Source organism: Saccopteryx bilineata, chromosome X (assembly GCF_036850765.1).
Source record: "Saccopteryx bilineata isolate mSacBil1 chromosome X, mSacBil1_pri_phased_curated, whole genome shotgun sequence".
Lineage (NCBI taxonomy): Eukaryota > Metazoa > Chordata > Mammalia > Chiroptera > Emballonuridae > Saccopteryx > Saccopteryx bilineata.
Genome location: NC_089502.1, coordinates 143528162 through 143537543, shown reverse-complemented (window position 1 = coordinate 143537543; position 9382 = coordinate 143528162). Strand labels below are relative to the sequence as shown.

The 9382-nt window shown below is 53.6% G+C and overlaps 1 non-coding gene across 1 annotated transcript; it reads left to right on the top strand.

The window, feature by feature from the left end:
- Window positions 1-385: 385 nt before the first annotated feature.
- On the top strand, window positions 386-461 carry TRNAG-GCC (transfer RNA glycine (anticodon GCC)). The gene has a single exon. It is a non-coding gene; the product is annotated as a tRNA-Gly (tRNA).
- Window positions 462-9382: the final 8921 nt, after the last annotated feature.

Sequence of the window (9382 nt, the reverse complement as noted above, 5' to 3'; positions counted from 1 at the left end):
GACTCGAATTAAATGGTTAGAACTTTTTCATTAGGTGTGCAATCAATTGTAAAAGTCTGTGGAAATCTAATTGGCTTCATGGATAAGCTCCTATCTTACTGGTTCTATCTATCAAGTGTGGGTGTTGAGAAGAGTGGACTTCTTCATGAGCACAAACCGCTGGGACAGTACGGAGTTTATCAGCATGAGGAAGGGCAGTTGCCACCACGACTCATGGCGCACAGCCACCAGAACCTGGTAAGACTGAAGCGAAACCCCAGACGTAGCTGCACTTGGGAATGTGGTCGGCGGGGTCCTGGGACTACGGAGGATGTAGTCGCCAATACAGATGTGGGATTTGAAAATATTTCAGTCAAGTGGTAGGTGGTAAGGAAGATTGCTTCTAGCCCTGACCAGTTGGCTCAGTGGTAGAGCGTCGGCCTGCCGTGCGGAAGTCCCGGGTTCGATTCCCGGCCAGGGCACACAGGAGAAGCGCCCATCTGCTTCTCCACCCCTCCCTCTCTCCTTCCTCTCTGTCTCTCTCTTCCCCTCCCGCAGTCAAGGCTCCATTGGAGCAAAGATGGCCCAGGCGCTGGGGATGGCTCCTTGGCCTCTGCCCCAGGAGCTAGAGTGGCTCTGGTCGCAACAGAGCAATGCCCTGGAGGGGCAGAGCATCGCCCCCTGGTGGGCAGAGCATTGCCCCTGGTGGGCGTGCCGGGTGGATCCCGGTCGGGCGCATGAGGGAGTCTGTCTGACTGTCTCTCCCTGTTTCCAGCTTCAGAAAAATACAAAAAAAAAAAAAAAAGAAGATTGCTTCTGTGGAAGTCTCTTTTGGCTAATGACAGAATTATGTTTTTTGGGTTTTTCTGTTTTGTTTTGTTTTGTTTTAGTGAGATGGAGGGAGATAGAGAAACAGATTCCCACATGCATCCTGACTGGAATCTGCCCGGCAACCCCATCTGGGGTTGATGTTCAAGGGCCAAGCTATTTTTAGCACCTGAGGCTGATATGCTCCAACGGAGCTATACTCCATGCCCAGGGCCAACACTAGAACCAGTCAAGCCACTGGCAGCAGGAGAGGAAAAGGGAAAGAGAAGGGGGAGAAGGAGAGGGGGGGTCGAAGCAAATGGTCACTTTTCCTGAGTTCCCTGATCGAGAATAAAACCTGGGACATCCATATGCTGGGCCAACGCTCTATCCACTGAGCCACTGACCAGGGCCTAGAATTAATTCTCAAGGTGGATGTTCACCTCTGAGATAAAGGTGTGTGGTATCATTCAGCAAGGGAAAGAATAAGGTGAGAGAATTAGCATCCGAAAGGATCATGATGAAATGGAACGGTATACAAGACGGGACAAGGTAGGTTCCTGGGAAGAGCATACAGTCACAAATCATAGTGGTGCGACAGTGAAGTGTGTGTCTGCGTACTCACAAGTGTAAACGCCCTGTGTGTGCACCGCGTCCCACGTCTGGCTGGGAGACGGGGGCCGCTGGAAGAAGATCGTCACCGAGGGTGACAGAGCAGGGCATGAGCCCAGAGTGGGGCCGACCACCTCTCCGGTACAGGTGCCCCAGAGCCCCAGGTGAGGCGGTCGCAGGCCGCAGGAGACGTGGCATGGGGTGGCCTCTGAGCGGGGATGGCCGCGATGGGGGGCGGGGCAGAGGTCTGCCCAGGGTGGCAGTGACCAGCGCCGGGGGCCGTGGGGAGCTTGACCACTGTGGCTCTCGAGGTGACTGCAGAGCTGCGGTGGAGGTGGTCACAGGGGAAGCCTTGTCTTTAACACGGGAGGTAGCGAAGGCTGCCGGGGGGTGGACGGTACACAGAGGGAGGGACAGACAGGCTGCTGGGAAAGGAGAGAGGACGCAGAGGGTGGGAAGAGCTCAGCAGAGGTCAGAGGTGACAGGCCAGGAAGCAGACACACACACACACACACACGCACACAGACACACACACACACACACACACACACACACACGGTGGGCTCAGACGGTGGGAAGAGCTCGGCAGAGGTCAGAGGTGACAGGCCAGGAAGCAGACACACACACGCATACGCACACACACACACACACAGACACACACACACACGGTGGGCTCAGACGGTGGGAAGAGCTCGGCAGAGGTCAGAGGTGACAGGCCAGGAAGCAGACGCACACACACACACACGCACACACACACACACACACGGTGGGCTCAGACGGTGGGAAGAGCTCGGCAGAGGTCAGAGGTGACAGGCCAGGAAGCAGACGCACACACACACACACACGCACACACACACACACACACACACACACACACGGTGGGCTCAGACGGTGGGAAGAGCTCAGCAGAGGTCAGAGGTGACAGGCCAGGAAGCAGACACACACACGCATACGCACACACACACACACACAGACACACACACACACGGTGGGCTCAGATGGTAGGAAGAGCTCGGCAGAGGTCAGAGGTGACAGGCCAGGAAGCAGACGCACACACACACACACGCACACACACACACACACACACGGTGGGCTCAGACGGTGGGAAGAGCTCAGCAGAGGTCAGAGGTGACAGGCCAGGAAGCAGACGCACACACACACACACACACACACACACACACACACGGTGGGCTCAGATGGTAGGAAGAGCTCGGCAGAGGTCAGAGGTGACGGGCCAGGAAGCAGACGCACACACACAGACACACACACACACACACACACACACACACACGGTGGGCTCAGACGGTGGGAAGAGCTCAGCAGAGGTCAGAGGTGACAGGCCAGGAAGCAGACGCACGCACACACACGCACGCACACACACACACACACACACACACACACACACACACACGGTGGGCTCAGATGGTAGGAAGAGCTCGGCAGAGGTCAGAGGTGACGGGCCAGGAAGCAGACGCACACACACACACACACACACACACACACACACATGGTGGGCTCAGACGGTGGGAAGAGCTCAGCAGAGGTCAGAGGTGACGGGCCAGGAAGCAGACGCACGCACACACACACACACACACACACACACACACGGTGGGCTCACACGGATGGGGCGATAATCTCCATTTTAGCCAGAGGGAAGGCAGGGACGATGGGAGCAGGGACATGATAGGTTAGTCGGTTCATCAGGAGAGAGGGCTGCCGTTCCCACCAGATGCACGCTGTTCCCTCCCTGGTGTGGACGGGGGTTGGAGGCCAGGTCTGAGGACCCGGGGGGGAATGGGCTGTCTACGCAGGAGGGCATGGTGGGGCAGGAGGGAAATGAATGTACTAGCAAACGTCTGCGATGGCTGTTTCTTAAACATTACCATGAATTTCATTAGAGTCGAAAAGAAAGATTTCTGTAAAAACTTTTTCAAATTGTACGTAGGACTTTTGTGAAATTTGGGTATGGTAAAAATATATAAACGATTCTGTAACGTCTTTAAACTTGAAGCGATTAGGTGAACTACCAGAGGGATCTTACCGTCGGAGGTAGAAAGACAAACATTGTCATTAATAGCCATTGAAGCAGGTGACTGCATACCTCCCGCCACGTATGCATAGACTTTTCCCTCCGACGGGAACAGAACTGGGAGACGCGCTGTCCAGTAAACGCGCTTAGAGGCAGAGCAAACGTCTCTCGTGCTCCCAGTTCTGTGTACAGAGGGTCTGATGGGACTGTGCTTCGGAAGGGAGACCCCTCGCCCCAGGGACCTGTCCACATTCCTCATCCAGTCCTCACAATCACCGGGCACCGATGGCACCAGACGGCTGGTAGACTCCCAGGATCCTGCTGGCCGCCAATTCCCTGCTCTCCGGGCATTGAGTTTCTGCTTCCAGATTTCCTCTGTTTAACTATTGTTGATTGGTTGCAGAAACAGTCAAAATACACGCTCTCAGCCAGCCTGGCAGACTGTGTGTGTGTGTGTGTGTGTGTGTGTACATATATATCTGCTCTAAACGCAGAGGACTTATCCTTTCTTCTGAGATGGAACCCACCACCTGGTCACTTTTCTCTGCCCACGAACACGTGTGCTCTGGTCCTTAAGACGTGCTTGCTTCCTAAAGAACCGTTGTTGGTCTCACGCACGGGCCTTTGACCAGCGTCCCTCCAGAAACTTGCTCAACACGCATGTGATCACTCCTCGTATCGGCGTCCTCTCCTCCGCGTGCCGCACCCTTCTCGTCGGCTGACAAACGTGCCTAACTGTTCGTTCCTCATCTCCCTACTTCCCCCCCCCCCACCCCAAATAATATCTACCCACACGCCTGACGCCCAAGGGGCCGTCCTCTCTCCATCCCTTTAATATCGAGGAACTGAAGGGGAAAGAAATTTCTGTGTGGGCCCTGGCCGGTTGGCTCAGCGGTAGAGCGTCGGCCTGGCGTGAGGGGGACCCGGGTTCGATTCCCGGCCAGGGCACATAGGAGAAGCGCCCATTTGCTTCTCCACCACCCCCCTCCTTCCTCTCTGTCTCTCTCTTCCCCTCCCGCAGCCAAGGCTCCATTGGAGCAAAGATGGCCCGGGCGCTGGGGATGGCTCCTTGGCCTCTGCCCCAGGCACTAGGATGGCTCTGGTCGCGGCAGAGCAACGCCCCGGAGGGGCAGAGCATCGCCCCCTGGTGGGCAGAGCGTCGCCCCTGGTGGGCGTGCCGGGTGGATCCCGGTCGGGCGCATGCGGGAGTCTGTCTGACTGTCTCTCCCCGTTTCCAGCTTCAGAAGAAAAAAAGAAAAAAAAAAAAAAGAAAAGAAAAAAAAAAGAAATCTCTGTGTGTATAACATGCCAGCGTGGTCTGCATCATCTATCCGTTATGACCCTGCTACAGTAACTTCTTATTCCTATCGGTTATGACCCTGCTACAGTAACTTCTTATTCCTATCCATTATGACACTGCTACAGTAACTTCTTATTCCCATCACTAAGGAAACCACCAGCTAAGCTGCATCTCTCCGTGCTCAGCAGACCACCGGGCGATGCCTCCCGATGCACACACACTCGTCAGTCAGCAGGATAAAGCCCCAGACCGTGCATTTCTAACGAGACCCCCAAAGTGACGCCCAGGACCAGTGCACAGACTCCAGATTGAAATGCAGGGACCAAGAAGGTCAGCAGTCAGAGATGGACTCGTCCCAAGCGGTCATCTGGAAACTCGAGTCCAGAACCTTGTCGGTGGTATTATCATGTCCTCACGGCCGCACTCAGTGCTGACTGCTCATCTGGTCACTGCACAGACTCAGCTCTCCCCGGTGGCCCCGGCAGGGTCACCTCCAGGGTCTCCTGCATCCGTGGCTTTGGGGCTTTCTCCGCCGAATTCAACACGGTCCGGTACTCCTGCGAGGTCACTGCCCCACGCTGCCTTCCCTGACAGAAGGGACATCTAGGTTGTGGTAACGGTTCAGATCGCAGTGTCTGTCCTTCACAGAGAACAGGGGTCGATCTTGGAAGTGGCACGGTCGCCTGAGAAGGAGGGGTGACGAAAGGATCCCCACAAGTAAAGAGGGACAAATACTCGGGATGGAAAATGATTTGACTCTGGGTGATGGACACACGACACCACCAGCAAGTCCAAATGCTGCAGAGGCTGTTCACTGGAAACCTCTTGTTGATCAGTGTCACCTGGTTGCAGTTAATTTCTCAATAAAAGAAAAACGAACGCCCGCTCAGTGGCGGTGCCATGTAAATTTCAAGCGGTATAAAGATACTTTGTTACTCATGTATGTGTGTTTGCATGTACATATGTACCTATATGTATATACTTATTCTTAGAGGCCCATGTCAGGGTAATTGCTGCCGTTGGGGAAAGGGGGAGGGAGAGACTAGGGGGAGAGGAGCGTTACCTTTAAAATGTAACATATTTGTGTATTTTTTAAATGTGTGAAGCAAATATGCTAAATGTCAGCAGTCAGATTAAGGCATGGTATATAAGATTTTGTCTCTTTTAATATGTACTGTACAGTGGTACCTTGAGATAGAAACAGACCAACATACAATTTTTTTTTTAAGATACGAGCTGCGACTCGGTCCGTATTTTTGTTCAAGATCCGAGTGAAATTCCGAGATACGAGTCGTGATTCGGGAAGCTGCCGCTAGCTGGCGCGTTGGCACCCGGGTCCAGTATCGGCGGTTTGATCTACGAGTTGACTGACTGACGAGCTCGGTTACAGAACGAATTAAATTTGTATCTCAAGGTACCACTGTCTTTTTCTTTTCACGGTATTTAAAACTATGATACAATTCAATAAAAGCCTGTTTTCAGAAACAAAGTCCATTTTGATAGACTAGGACTTCAGAACGGGTGGGGCTGTCACCTACCAGGACCCGTGTGTGTCTTTGGACGCCTCACGCTCGGATCAGCCCCGAGGACATTCAGCGCCACCTGCACAACAACAGCAGCAGCATCGAACCAGGACCCATCCCAACAGCACCCGTGGCCGACAGACCCGACAGAACCACCGAGAACCGGCGTCCCCGCCGATGTCTTCGCTACGGCGCCCGCCTGCCGTCCGGCAGGTGCTCCAGACTCCGGGACTCTGAGGATCGCCACTGCGGTGACGAGAAGGCCATCTCCCTGCACAGGGCCGTGCGGTGCCTTGTGCCGATGCAGCCGTTTGAAGGCGCGAGGCTGACCACTGCGTTGTTGACCTGAGCAGCCGTGTCCAAGGCCCCCACAGTTCCCGGACACCCTCTGCTCATTCCGACTGTACACTGTTAACACAGCCTGTGTCACAGAACCTCATGTGTGTACTCGTCTACTTGTTACCCTCAGAGAAGCGGTCCCCGAGGCGGGGACCCACTCTGTTCACGCCTCACATCTGAGGGGCCTCCCCCCGGCGTGCATGCTAAACGCTCAGTAAATATGGATGAGCGGAGCCAGGAGCCCCGTTTGAGACGCTGCCGTGGTCCCGTCTAGGGCACCGAAATGTCGTGCAGACAGCGAGGATTTCGAAACGGAAGGGAGAGTGGTCCGGCCGTAACAGCGGACACTTCCCTCGCCGTGCTGACATGACGGGGATGCCAGCCAAGGAATGATGACCTCTCAGCGCATGAGATGGGTCAGGATGACGCTGCAGTTAGAGGGAGATCTTTGAGCAAAGTGTTTTTCCACGCCGCATAGGAATTACTGGTGTCTCCGTAGACACTGCTCTTTTTATTTATTTTTTATTTATTTTTATTTTTTGTATTCTTCTGAAGCTGGAAACAGGGAGGCAGTCAGACAGACTCCCGCATGCGCCTGACCGGGATCCACCCAGCACGCCCATCCGGGGCCTCGCTCTGTTGCGACCAGAGCCACTCTAGCGCCTGAGGCAGAGGCCACAGAGCCATCCCCAGCGCCCGGGCCATCTTTGCTCCAATGGAGCCTTGGCTGCAGGAGGGGAAGAGAGAGACAGAGAGGAAGGAGAGGGGGAGGGGTGGAGAAGCAGATGGGCACCTCTCCTGTGTGCCCTGGCTGGGAATCGAACCTGAGACTTCCGCACGCCAGGCCGACGCTCTACCACTGATCTAACCAGCCAGGGCCGACACTGCTCTTTTAATAGCAAGTGGACCATGTTTCACCGGCAAGAGGCGTGGAAGGCATTGTCAAACATGACAACAGACAGAATATATTGAATATTTGCCCGTGTATGACATAGGGGCTGAGGACGAAATCAGTGGTGCCTTCTTTTTCATACTCTGACCCTGAAACACTAAAGTGTTCAAGAGAGAAGCTGGCCGGCTGATTCCATAAGCCAGGCGACCATGACCCGTGGAAGGCGTGGGCCATTTACATACAGGAAGCTGTATGCGCGGTAATGTTTGAAAAGCTACAATGCGGCTGAAAAATAAAAATACGTTCCGCTTTATAAAATCCATTTGATTAAAGTTTTTAATGTGGGATTACTGTCACCATTTAAGGAGATTTACATAGCTGAAAGGCTCATGAACGGAGGAGTTTTTATTTATAGCTCACTTACACAACTAGTAAAATGCTACATTACTGGAAGAGTATTGTGCTTTTGGAGTAGAAATTATTTCTGTGAGACATTCTTCAGCCCGAAAATTTGATGAAATATAGCTAAGACTTATGCTGAGAGGAGAAATAAAAATAAAATGATTTCCAGTACGGTACTGATTATTCTACCATGCCATATTCATGTGAAAGTTTTTTTTTTTAAGTCATTTTAAGCAAATTGAGAACTTCAGTGAAATTGTGATGGTCTATATTGGGTTGTTTTTACTTGTTTATTTATTTTAAGAGAAAGGGACAGACAGACAGACAGGAAGGGAGAAAGATGAGAAGCATCAACTCATAGTTGCAGCACCCTAGTTGTTTATTGATTGCTTTCTCATACGTGCCTTGACTGGGGGCTCCAGCCAAAGCAGTGACCCTTTGCTCAAGCCAGCAACCTTGGGCTCAAGCCAGCGACCTTGGGCTCAAGCCAGCGACCTTGGGGTCATGTCTATGATCCCACACTCAAGCCTGTAACCCCGTGTTCCAGCTAGTGACCCTATACTCAAGCCAGTGATCTCAGGGTTTCGAACGTGGGAGCTGAGCATCCCAGGTCAATGCTCTACTCACTATGTCAGCACCGGTCAGACGACCCATTAATGTTTATATATAAAATCACTGAAATCTGTCATAATTGTTTTAAATAAAATGGAATAAAAACACCAAAAGCCAGGTATATATGAGAGTGGGGCTTGCTTCGTAGAAACTATTTATTTCTTTTATTTATTTATTTTTTTTGCATTTTTCTGAAGCTGGAAACGGGGAGAGACAGTCAGACAGACTCCCGCATGCGCCCGACCAGGATCCACCCGGCACGCCCACCAGGGGCGACACTCTGCCCACCAGGGGGCGATGCTCTGCCCCTCCGGGGTGTCGCTCTGCCACGACCAGAGCCACTCTAGCACCTGGGGCAGAGGCCAAGGAGCCATCCCCAGGGCCCGGGCCATCTTTGCTCCAATGGAGCCTTGGCTGCGGGAGGGGAAGAGAGAGACAGAGAGGAAGGAGGGAGGGGTGGGGGGTGGAGAAGCAAATGGGCGCTTCTCCTGTGTGCCCTGGCCAGGAATCGAACCCTGGTCCCCCGCACGCCAGGCCAACGCTCTACCGCTGAGCCAACCGGCCAGGGCCTGTGTTTATTTCTTTACACGTGTAAAGTGTACTCAATCGTGCGAGCTGTCTCAAAGTCACAGGAAAGATGCACTCCAAGGACGGGGTACGGTGCCCCCCCCCATCGGCCGTGGCTGGCCTGGCTGCGGACCCCATATTTACTCCTCGCTCTTGTTTTTTTTCCACAGACTCGTGGCTTTTAGCCACACCTCCAGCGATCAGAGCCCGCCTCCGCGGGAATGACGGACGTTCAGTGCTGGTGAGCTGGACCCCCGTCTCTCAGTAGCTGGCCCACAGGTGCCGGGGCGGAAGGTCAGCCAAGGGACTTCCCCGGGCTG